Source organism: Orbicella faveolata, unplaced genomic scaffold (assembly GCF_042242905.1).
Source record: "Orbicella faveolata isolate gen_17 unplaced genomic scaffold, um_ofav_v1 contig_3, whole genome shotgun sequence".
NCBI lineage: Eukaryota > Metazoa > Cnidaria > Anthozoa > Scleractinia > Merulinidae > Orbicella > Orbicella faveolata.
In genome coordinates, this window is record NW_028301558.1 from 8,176,537 (window position 1) to 8,187,354 (window position 10,818).

The window sequence follows — 10,818 nt, forward strand, 5'->3', positions numbered from 1 at the left end:
AGAGAAGACAGTTGTCCAAAGAAAAAGGAAAACACGTTTTTCAGTGCTTTTGAGGTAGACATGGTGTTACTAATCAGCACTAAACCAGCTCCCTTTGGTTGTTTTAAGGAGCTGGCATAACCCTTTATTTTTCAAAAAAAATCATTAGAAGTAATTGTAAACTAATAAATCGGGGTAAACATATAAAATGTGTTGCTGTTGTTGAAATTACAATCATTATTGGGCTAGCAATATAGAAGTAAGGCCGATATGTAGTAGTAAAGGACTTCAATATTAGTTTTTGTTCATTTCCCTTACAGCATTATATAAAAGAAATTTTGCAACAAGCATTTCTTTGGTGAAAGTAAGTTTGATCTGAATGTCTAGAAGGATTAGAGGGATCTTATTTTAAACATAAGTGTGAATCGTTTTATAATCGTTTTATAAGTATGTATGTATGGATGGATGGATGGATGGATGTCAGAACGTAAAGTGCCAAACTGTCACACGTATGCTGAACCTGGAAGGCATCTGAAGTATCGGAAAACAACGTGCTGGGAGACACCTTGTCCGATCCGCTTAAACATAAATGGTAAGTTGTATTGTTTTTCAAGGGATAAGATAATCAAAGTGTAGATTTTGCTCATAGCGGCAAAAATAACCACATATTCCTAATTTGTCTCTAATAATAGTCAACAGACAATAGGCTGTTGAATAAAGGTCCTAAACGATGCGTTTGTTTTTAATCTAGGTCAAAACGCTGGCCAGAACATTTTTTCGCCTATAATTGCCTTGCTGGCATTTAAAATGTTACTCTTTACTGCTGGCTGGCTACTTGGCTAATTGCCATTTTGCTAGCTCGGTATTCAAAATTTTCATTATGTCTGGCTGGGAGTTTATGAAATAAAGTCGATCTTGCTAGCAGTGAAGAGCGGATATTTTTTTCCCAGGAAAGTTGCTTATTAATGGTAATTGACGTGGGAGCACAGAATCAGTGCTTGGGAAGTCACATATTAAATTTCCAGTTAAAGTGTCGTTGGGTACTCCTGAACTTTCAATGGATCACTTACAAAGTAGGAAACAATCGTAAACGGCGTTTTATTAACAACGTGATATCGTTGGTTTGTAAAACTAATATTCTGCTGGTGTTAGTTGGTTTTGAAAGAACTGTACAGTATACGCGATACATGTCAAACGCGAGGCGGAAAATGAAAAAGATAAATTATGCATAATAGTATGGACACAGCCAATATCCAAGAACTAAGAAGCTCTTACATGTAAACATAAAGAAATTGCTGAATATAAAACTGCAATAGAAACCGCTTTCGATTTCTCCTAAAAACCGAAACCACCTTACTCACAGGATACTGTTAACAAATTCTTTACGAGATGGTAGCTCGGTAAACGTATTTCTGTCCACAAAGACCACAAGATCTTAAGAACAGAACGAATTGTTTCTGACTCCATCCAGGAACCAGCGAACAAAACGTTTTGACGTCTAATGGGGCAGGACTGTTCACAAACACAAAGATTGCTCGAGACGTTTATAACGAAGCGTAAAAGTACAAGTTTTGAGGGCTCCATGTTTGAATGATCGCCACAAAAACGCGCAAAATCAAACCGAAAATCGTGAGCTAAATTTATGATTTCCCGCAACCGCGCGGTAATTTCTTAACCATAAACCGCCAGATAAATGTGAATGTACCCGCAAACCAGCACTCAAAATTGGCTTAAACCGCCAAATCGTCAGAGTATCGCCAATAAAAGAAGACATTATATAAAGAGGGTCAGCGGTAAAGTTTAACTAATAGCTGAGAATTCGTCAAAATTTCTAGCCGTCAGCTAAGTAAAAGTAACTAAGTAAACTAAATCTTTATTTCTACATGGTTGCCCGGCTGGTATCCATAGTGGCCCTGTAATGAGGTACAGGGCCCCAGTAATGAAGCATTTTTAAGTTGATAGCTGGGACCTACTCCGGGAAATTTGCTGGGATCTAAGATCTGCAAAATCTACTGATAGCTAAGAAATGTACTAAAATCATACCTGATACGTGAGAAATCGCGGCAAGTGTAACTCAGAACTGAGATTCCAGCAATCCGATCCAGAACGTTTATAAAGAGTCGTCGCCATTACATCCATTTTCTGGGTTATTGCTAAAGAAGACGGCATGTTGTCTAGAGAAATTTTGGAGTTGGCTGCAGTGGTCCGCGTGATTCGTGCCTGGCGATCGAGAAAGAAAAAAAAAACGCGCTAATGAAAACAATAAGCGTTGATCTTGGTTTGAAACTATCATCTTTATGATTGCAGGCTCTGCGAAAAAAGAACACTAGCAGTTATGTATACAACCGTTAACGGGCCACAAAAATCTTCTTGCCTTATTAAACTGAGGGGTAGCCGCATTAAAGGTTTGTTTGGGCCAGAATAAAGTGGCCGTTATAACAAAGTGGCAGTATAAAAGGGAGTGGCCGTAAGGCGGGGTTCCACTGTAATTCATGAATAAACAGAAGAGTATATGGATATCTGAATATCGATTGCGTACGGTTCCTGGTACAAATATAGGACAGATTTTCAAAACCAAAGTCATCGCAATGGCCAGTCACAGCAAAAACGAAACAAACTCACTGATGTAACCTGCGCTAAGCGCGGGAAAAACTGAATGCATAAGAAATGCAACGATTGGTCTTTTTTTTTTCGGATTGCTTGAAACAAGCCCCATTTTCGCTCTAATTGGTTAGAGCTCTTTGCACGGCGTGATTCTTGGACCAATGAGAGAGCTGATAGAGCAAAACCAAAACTAACACATATTTACTTTCAGCGAAGGTAAATCTGAACTACCTCTAAACAATATGAAAGAGAAATTGAGGGTATGAGTGACAAAGATCAAAAAAGACACTTACCATCCAAAAACACCGCAATGGACCGTTCTTGTCTTCAAAATTGGTGTGTTGACAATTCAGCTCGAGAGAGAGGCAAGTAAACTGATGCAGCGGTGTAGTTTCCTGTGCTCCTCACTCACAGGAAACAAAACCTACAAAGACAACAAAAAACAGCAGAAAGATGAATAAAATACAAATGTCTTTTAGCAGAGCGGTTTTCAATTGAGTGTCCTAAAACGAAAACAGAACCAATTACTTACCAATTAGACTACTCAGCCAATCTCTAACCGCAGTAAAACCAAAACCAAAACCAAAGTAATTGCCTGACTAATTTGACTGTCCATTGAAAAGTGCTCTAAAGTATCTGTTACTATTTCCGGACAAGGACAACCTCGCTCGTGTGCGCACGTGTGCGAAGTAATAGACGGTGAATGGTGCTTTAAGAGGCCCTGCGGCTAAGAAACGACCGATGATTTCCGGCTAAAAAAGAAAATCGGCCGATTTTTATTTCCCAAGTAGAGCGGGTTACCGAATACTAGTTAAAAATGAATTTCTTTTGTTTCAGTTTCGCTTTAAACCAAAAATATCGAGCCGCAAACTTTTTCCGTCTGATAGCAGAAAAATCAGGCCGAAAATAAGGCCCCGCAAAAAACTGTTCGGAAATTACTATCGCAACGCAAAATAATGAGAAAACTACACAGTGTTGAAGAAAAAGGCCCTTTAATGCAATATCATTCGATAAATATCAAAAAAACTGCCGAAGCGATTAAAAAATAAAGTTTCAAATATTGCTTACTAAATTAGATGGAGCGTTGGAGCTGATTTTAAAATAATCATTTCTCAAAAGTTCAACGCTTTTGAAAGCAATCACAGTGATGAATCAGACATTGGAGGGATACACATCACGTTTCTGGAAAAACATTTTTCGGCCAAAGTATATTGACCTTATAGAAAGCGTTCAAAGTTACCGTGTTTACCGTTATCCTGCTACTTCGGCGAAACACTTCTCTTTTGCCAATACGGCCGTGGATAGCGTGTTAAACGCCACTTTAAACCTTGCTAGGCATTCGAAGACCATCCTGAGTAGAAGGACGTAGAATTAAAAGAGAAAGGAAGATGAAAAATACGCAGAAAAAGAAAATAACTCGAAATTACCATCTGCTAACAAAAGTTGAATCTGGAAAATGTCGTCGCGTGACAGCGGTCGTTTCTTAGGCGCACGGCCTCTTAAACTCTCTGTTGCCACCAAGCTTCACAATCTCTTTTGCTTGTACCGATTTCGGGGCGTTTTAATCCGATCTACGATTGACTACTACTCCATGTTTCACGTGCAAAAACTGAAAAGTGTACTCGTAAAGAGATTTCGCCGAAGGACGGCAGCGATATTTTTCCCAGTATCAAAAGAATGTAAGAGAATTTGGCAAGCGAAAGCGGAAGTACAAAGTTCACGAGACAAGACACACACCTTTGTACTATAAGTCGCGCATTTAGAATTAATTGCACTGTAAAACTGCAGGTTTTTTTAAGTATTCTTAAATTTCACAGGCTTTTTGATTACGAGGCCATTCCTGCCAGTCAATTGCCCGAAAATGATAAAGATTCTTGTGTCTCTTCCAAGCAAAAAGTTAAAATGTAGAAAGCACTGATTTTTAAGATAGCTAGTTCAAGGAAAACTCCTGAATCGAAGACTAAGATCAAAGCGAACGAAGATATTGATGAAACTGATCGCTAATCGAAGGGTGTTGGCGCCCGACAAACACAGCTATCCATTTAAGGATAACAATTTAAAAATAAAAAAAAAAATCAGTACAGCTGAACTTTCCAGCGATTGCATTGATATTGGCTGTCCAAGCAAAGCAACAACATAAAGTGAACCAATGTAAAACATAACAAGATCGAGATCTCACCGAAAATCCCTCCTGTCTGGCCATGCTTAACAACATAAAGAGATCCTGTGACTTCATTCTCCCAGTCAAGTAAAGTGTCTGGCTTTTCAATTCTTTTCCTTTCAATTTGATTCTCGTTCCTCGTGTCTTCTCTATGTTACGTCTGACTGTCGCAGCAGCTTGAACAGTCAAATTCTAAGAGAGGTAGATGTAAACACAGTTAACGAGGAGGGCGGAAATACAGGCAACTGAAAGAGGAAGTCCTTTAAGTTTGTTCCAGCTGCACAAACAACGTACCCAGGCTTCCGATAAGCAACCTCGTTCCCAGGCTCTCTCTTCTCTGCCTTGTCCCAGCCCCAGCGACAAGGCAGAGGAGAGAAAGCCTTGGAACGAGGTTTCCCGAAACCCAACCTCGTTCCCAAGGTGTTCATTCTGAGAGAGAACCTGGGAACAAGACTACTTGAAACTGGCGAAACAATAAAATTACTCAGCTGGAAGCAATTTTTTTTCTCGAAAATAGTGGCCCTTTGAGCAACCACATAGACTTCAGAGCCATCTTAAAGTTTTAAAAATTTGATAATATAAACTACGGTATCTAAAAGACAGTAATACTGCGGCACATTCTGTTGATAGTGACATATTTTACGCAGTGATTCATCTAGCTGCGCGTTCTAAGATTTACATTAACCATTATTTCTTAAGTAGTAACAATTCGTAGTGTGTTGCTTAAAATCTGCCCTTGTACACATCAAATTCTAGTCTCCTTCGCAGCCGTTATTAGGGTCGTCACGCAACGCTCCTCCCCACTTAGTGGGGAGGAGCGTGACGACCCTAATAACGGCTGCGAAGGAGACTAATCAAATCCATGCATGATGACGCATCGATGGCGAGGTCTGACCAGGGATCGAGACAAAAAAAAAGCACGTAGTGATCTGAACTATGTTTGGACAACGATACACATCAACCTCCCCTTTACCAGAGAGCGAAAATCGTAAGATGTGGAAATGGTAGGATCAAAAATCTAACTTATTCTTTCTGTACTGGTACACATTAAATGTCTCTAGAATGTTGACAGACTAAGTCGAGAACGCGTCCATCGCGATGCGTGAAAATGCTAAAGCTTTAGCTTGAATTCCTGTTTGGATGAAAAGGAATAGATCGCAGCATATATGAAATTAGCGTGTTCTACGGTTTTCGTTTGTTTTAATTATTCTACACGGATCAGTAACGACGATTTCTCTTCATTCAAGAATTCGATCAAGTTTAAAATTAAGATGTCACAATTAATCATAGTTAAAGTTAATCGTCTAGATTTTACATACTTTTACATACTGCATTAAGAACAAAAGCAAGAGTTGTGAAAGTCAAGCACGATCTCCTTCACAGCGTTTTACAAGTACATCAGAGCAAACGTTACCACTAATCTTTATCACTGGAATCCACGCGAAAAAGGACGGCGGCTCGACGGTGTGACATCGTGTTGTTCGTGACGCAATGCACTCTGGTAAAAAGTGGCACTCTGGTAAAAAGTGACGCAGTGCACTCTGGTTAAATGCAATGCATTCTGGTAAAAAGTGATGGATTCGAGAATTCGTACCCCCTTCTATATATTCTTCTTCAATCATGATTATGTCGCTGCTCGCTCGCTACGCTCGCGCCGCAGCAATAAATTTCACTGTGCCATTTTTGAATTATAAGCCCCTAAGGCTGTAATTTAGGGTGCTTTTAACAGATCATACTGTTGTTATGATAACCCATTGTGTCATGAAAATGGTAAGAATTAACAACGTATTCACGAATGATTGGGTAGTTTTGTGATACCATGATTGTAGCACCGAGTGACAAAGAGTGGTTATAATGACCCATCAAAATCTAAGTGCTGGAAACTGTTTTGAGCCACCTTAATTAAGGTGGAATGGTACCCTAAAATATTCAAGACCCTTGAACACTTGTCGAAAACATTTTGAAACGATCTTGCCGAGTTTCCTGCTAGATGGATGTGAAATTTAAGGAAAGTACACAGTGGTATAAGTATTTTTATGTAGCAACAGCTCTAAACAGTAAGAACATGGCCAGAAATATAGATTAGTTTTAACATATATGAAACTGAGAAACTTGTAGAAAAGTTTAAAAGACATGTACAACTCGATAGGTATAATTGCTTGTGAAAAGCTTTGCCTGAAAAGGAATATTTCCTACAGCTGAGTTAAGTTTTCACAAAATATAACAACCGTTACAGCCCCCCCCCCCTCCCCCCGAAATCCGACCCGTATACCCCCCTCGCAATTTTGGGCTTGTTAAATGCTTAATCCATCGTGTAAGAAACTTTAAGTGGATTTTTCTCAAATGTATACTTTTGTACCGACTGACTTCACGCCAGCCAACATTTCTACTTGGGAAGGTATTTAAGTAGAATTCCTGAAACTTGAGGTACTCAAAGACCAGTAGTGTCGTGATGATATGAACCAAAGAAAAAAGTAACATTTAAACGTCTGTCACGTAACACGAGATGATTTGTCCACTGGATGTGGTGCAAGACAAGGGTATTTCCAAATAAAGCCTCTAAAAAGCGCTAAAAACAGTACAAGAGTTAACTGTCAAAACTTAGGTTCATTGCACATAAAGGAACAAAAACTTACACGATATGCTCGTCTTGTTTTGTAGGGCAGGAAGTGCTATAAGACACTACCTCAAAAGCCTGTGACTAGTTTCCATAGCAACCATTTTGCAATAAAACCTTCACAATTTATTTTCTCGTAAGATAGCTCAAAACAGTTTCTAGCGGTTAGATTTTGATGGGTCAATATAACCGCTCTGTATCAGTTGATGCTAAAATCACGGTATTAGAAAACTGCCCAATCATTGGTGAACACGTTGTTATCATTTTCTTGACACAATAGGTTACCATAGCAACAGTATGACCTGCTAAGAACATGTACAGATTATTTTAATAAAACTTTGCCAAAAGTTGCGTTTTATCATTCTTATTGAAATTAATAATATAAAAAAAATTCAACGTGCCGTTTGTGAATTGAAGCCCCTAAAGCGGTAATTAAGGGTGTTCTTAGCAGGTCGTACAACGTGTTCACCAATGATTGGGCAGTTTTCTGACACCATGATTGTAGCATCAAATGATAAAGAGTGGTTATAATGACCCATCCAAATCTAAGTGCTGGAAACTGTTTTGAGCCACCTTAATGAGTGCATGCAATTGATCTTTCCTGACCATATTTAAACAAACTTTTTGCCGGTCCCTTTTAGGGGAGCCTTCCACCTTAACCAACGCGAAAAGGGCCATTGTATTAGCTGATATTTAGGCTACGATCACGTAGGTCATATTAAGTGTACGTTGGTATCAATGATCTTTCTGTTTCGAGCACTAAATATAATTCGATATTTGTTCCGGTCTGCCCTTGAAAAGGGAGCGCTGGGGTTTTAGGTTTTACGGTTTTGGTCACTTTTTTGATCGGTTTTTAGGTTTTTGCTCTTAATCCGGTTTTTCGGTTTGGTATAAGTGGCGGTTTTCAGTTTGTATCCTTTTCAGCATTCAGTTTTTCGTTTTCGGTGATAAGAAAAATCGGGTTTTCGGTTTTTCCTCTTAATCCGGTTTTTCGGTTTGGTATCAGTGGCAGTCTTCGGTTTATTTCCTTTTCAGCATTGGGTTTTTGGGTTTTGGTGATAAGGAAATCGTTTTTTTTTTCAGTTTTGTTTGATTATTTACTTGGCTACTGGTTCCACTTCTTCGTAATTGAGACCTGCATTGCAACCAAATTTGGTCCAGATGCGTTCTACACGAATCAGTAAATATTTTTTAATTGGAGACTGTAAAAATCTTCTCTTCATGTATATATACAGCTCTATTGTTTACTTGTACCTTTTATAATTTTGTTGTACATTATAATTACTTTTTTCTTTCTTTTCTTTTTAATACTGTTGCCCCCGCCTCGATTAGTTCTGGAACTAGTTGCGGGGGCAAGTGTTACGAAAAATTGTCTAAGTCAATTTCTAGAACAAACTAGAACCGGAAGTCATTCAGCCGTGACCAATTTGTATAAGAACATTCCAGAACATTCTGATCCTTATGTAATTACTCAGATTAGAAATTGTGTCAAACTACTTAATTTAGTTGCAAATAGAAGTTTCTAGAACTTTAAGCTTCATGTATATTAGAGCGAGCGTTTGTTCTGTGAGAGAGATTGATTCAAATTTGAAGAAGCTTAGTGCCGTAAATTCGTGAAGTTACCTTACGGAAACAAATTAATTTCTTGCTGTTACCAGCGATCCTGAGTTCTGTCTGGAAACAACCCTGCTCTTCAACGATACTCGTAACAGCAAGCAATTCTTGTAACTATATGTAAGCAAATAAACTAAAATAAAATAGAATTGAAATGAAAATTGAGCCTCAGCCGAACAAGAAACGATGATCAAAGTACATCGTCTCTTACCTCGAAGTTGAAGGAAATGTAAAAAGATACAACCGGCAATGATTTCAAGTGAAAATGTCTTAAGACTCTTCATCCCTCAAAAAGGAAATATGTCTTTCGCTGCCATATCAAGCTTGACGCTTTAGGCCCCGACCACACTACGCCGGAGGAATTTGAAAACGCAGCTTTATTTGTGCGGTTAGGCCTACCGTTTACTCTATATCCGACGCGAAAATGGAGCTTCTCAAAAACGATGACTTCACGATAATCATGTGATTTCCCTGACTGAGTTATCCTCAAGCACAAATCTAAAATGACGGATGATTGATGCGTTTTCAAATTTCTCCCACGTAGCGTGGCATTGATGGAAAACATTTCATGCGTTTTCAGAGTGAAAACGTCGTTTTCAAGCGCCGTTTTCAAATTTCTTCGGTATAGTGTGGAAGGGGCTTTAAAATTTGTGAATTTGTACGTTCAATCATTTTGTGTGGCAGTTTTCAGATTTGAGGGTTTTTATGGCGGTTTTTCAATTTACAAAGAAATTTTGAGCGGTTTTCAGGTTCCTAGTAGGCCCCAATGCCTCTTTCCTTGAATTTGAACGCTAGGAAAAGAGCGTTTCGCAAAAAAATTGAATCTTAATAACTACAACGTTTACTCGTTTAATCCTTTTCTTCTTCTCGACAAAATTCCTTTTCGTTGCTGGAGCCCTTTTTCTCAAGTTAGTTTTTAGTTTTTAACACCGCACTGTATTGACACCGAACCAGGAGCCATAATCGGGGACCGTTCCCGATTATGGCTCCTGCACCGAACAGTTGTATTTTCGATCTCTTTTAGTCTTAATTAATTTATTCTATTTCACATCTTTACTTTTAAAATAAATGGTGCCAAGGTGACACCGAAACGTCGTTCCGTTTTTTCGCTTATTTTTATTGCCAACTGTATTTCAAAATTTAATGTTAATAGTTTATCAACGACAGTATAATTTACGGGCACCGACACGAAGAGCTAATATATCCTCCGTAGGAAATAAGATGGCGACTGGTTAGCGCAGGAAAACTTTAACAACGCTTGTAAGGAAGTTCAGAAAATTTCTAAAAACCTTCAAACCCAGCATACACAATGATGTTAACACAGGGACAAATATTGCAAAAATGTGGCTTTCCATTTACTTTAAATACAATGATGCAAGGGACCGCAAATGAAAATGCTACCGGTATACGTAGGATCTGTAAAAGATCTTATCAGCCTAAAATAGAAACATAGCAATGAAGCAAGGCTGATTACTACGAAGAAAGCTTAACGGGACAACGACATGATAGAGCCCAAACTGAAAGCCAAGAATTGCAACCGTGGACTAAGTTGTTCAGTTTTGCAAGCTGTGTAAACCTCATATGGCGTTGTGGCAAAATATGCAGCCGCTATCGTTTTTCCCACGGAGGATTGAATTCGTCTCCGGCCACAAAGGAAAAACATGCGCATTTTAAAACAATTTTTCTTGTTGAAGGCAAATTTACATCTCTTCTTTTTTCGCAGCAGAAATGTTTCGTATTCTTCTTCCCGACAATTTTCTTGTAAACATTTGCCCACCACCAGAAACATCACCCGAATTTAGACACAATTGAAAGTGTGGGGGTGAATCGAACAAACAAAATT

At 38.7% G+C, this 10,818-nt stretch overlaps 1 protein-coding gene across 1 annotated transcript in view; it reads right to left on the reverse strand.

The window, feature by feature from the left end:
* The window catches only part of LOC110061684 (b(0,+)-type amino acid transporter 1-like), a 31,823-nt gene extending 26,779 nt beyond the window's left edge, over positions 1–5,044 (reverse strand). The window contains exons 1-3 of the mRNA XM_020768536.2: positions 4,763–5,044; positions 2,877–3,007; positions 2,023–2,199 (exon numbers count right to left, since the gene is read on the reverse strand). The gene's annotated coding sequence lies outside the window, so the exon portion shown is untranslated. The remainder of the gene's footprint in view (positions 1–2,022; positions 2,200–2,876; positions 3,008–4,762) is intronic.
* Positions 5,045–10,818: the final 5,774 nt, after the last annotated feature.